Below are 1,161 nucleotides of genomic sequence, written 5' to 3' on the forward strand. Positions count from 1 at the left end.
CTCTTTCGGCGGCTTGCGGGGCGTCCCGCCGGGCCCTAGTGCCAAGCGGCCTGAAGCCGGAGGATCCGGGGCGCACTGTAGGGGCTGCGCCTTTTCGGCATGAACCCGACTCCAGTGGGGCCGGGAACGGGGACGGCGGAGTCTCAGCCTCTCAAAGCCTCACCGCCAAGGGGACACTTAAAGAAAGCGCCCAGGGACCCGCGTACGTGCGCGCGTCCCCCGCCGCTGCCTCCCCAGAGTATCTGCGAGGCCAAATATTGCTCCCGGCGACAGCCAGGAACCCCCTGGCGAACGCCTGCCGGTGCTCAGACAAACCGGGCAGCCTTTTGAGCTCCCAGCCAAAAGCTGCTGACCAAGTCACGCACGGGGCGGAGAGGGGAGGTGGCTGACGGCGATCGACGTGGGAAAGCGGGGAGGGAGCCGCCGCTAAGCTATTTTCTCGAGTTCCTTTACGGGGAGACTCTCCGCACCGCGTCCCCCAGAGCAAAGAGTAAATCCCCAAAGAAAGCGGTCGGCCTTGCCCTTCTGGGCGGAGGCGGACTCAGATGGAGGCGTCGCCGCGGGGAGAGGGCGCATCACCAGTCTCGGGTCTTAATGTCGCCGAGGTTTTACAACTCCGGACACGATGCAGAAAGGAAATCCCACCAAGTTCCCAGGAGTCGAGAAAGCCGTGAACAGCTTTCGGCCTGCGCTCGACCTCTGTGTCTGCGTCTCTCTCTGCAGCCTGCCTTATTTTTTAAACCACCACTCCTCCCCCCCACCTCCGCCAACCCCCGCTACTTCCTTCCCCCACCCTCTTCCTCCTTTGCACCAGCTGCACAGTCGCAGCAAATATTTCTTGAGGAATTCACCAACCCACAGCTCAAGGAATTGCTGGGATGTCCTAACTAACTGAAGATGCTGCACGCGTGGGTCGCTCAGCACAAGGCCCTTTTCGAAAACCTGGTCCGCGCATATCCGCGTCAGCGTGGGCCCGCTCCGGGGTCCCGAGCCGCTCGCCTCTCCCTCCAGAGTCCGTGCCCCGTGCCCGCCTTGGGTCGCTGCAGAGACCGAGGGCTCAGGTTGCCCGCCTTACTCTCCCCCACGAACGGGGGTTTCTTCTCGGGGGCACTCCAGGGAAGCCTTAGAGGAAGAGGAGTGAAAAACCAAGCGCTTAGCCCT

At 62.9% G+C, this 1,161-nt stretch overlaps 1 protein-coding gene across 4 annotated transcripts in view; it reads right to left on the bottom strand.

Moving 5' to 3' along the window:
• Window positions 1-1,161, bottom strand: part of BMP4 (bone morphogenetic protein 4) — a 13,975-nt gene that overhangs the window by 4,012 nt on the left and 8,802 nt on the right. Inside the window, exon 1 of one of the 4 annotated variants that reach the window (XM_014545592.1) lies at window positions 646-782. The exons of the other annotated variants lie outside the window; for them this stretch is intronic. The gene's annotated coding sequence lies outside the window, so the exon portion shown is untranslated. Of the gene's footprint in view, window positions 1-645; window positions 783-1,161 lie in introns of those variants that run through there. 4 annotated transcript variants of the gene reach the window in all.

This window comes from Myotis brandtii, unplaced genomic scaffold, assembly GCF_000412655.1.
Source record: "Myotis brandtii unplaced genomic scaffold, ASM41265v1 scaffold413, whole genome shotgun sequence".
In the NCBI taxonomy this organism is placed as follows: Eukaryota; Metazoa; Chordata; class Mammalia; order Chiroptera; family Vespertilionidae; genus Myotis; species Myotis brandtii.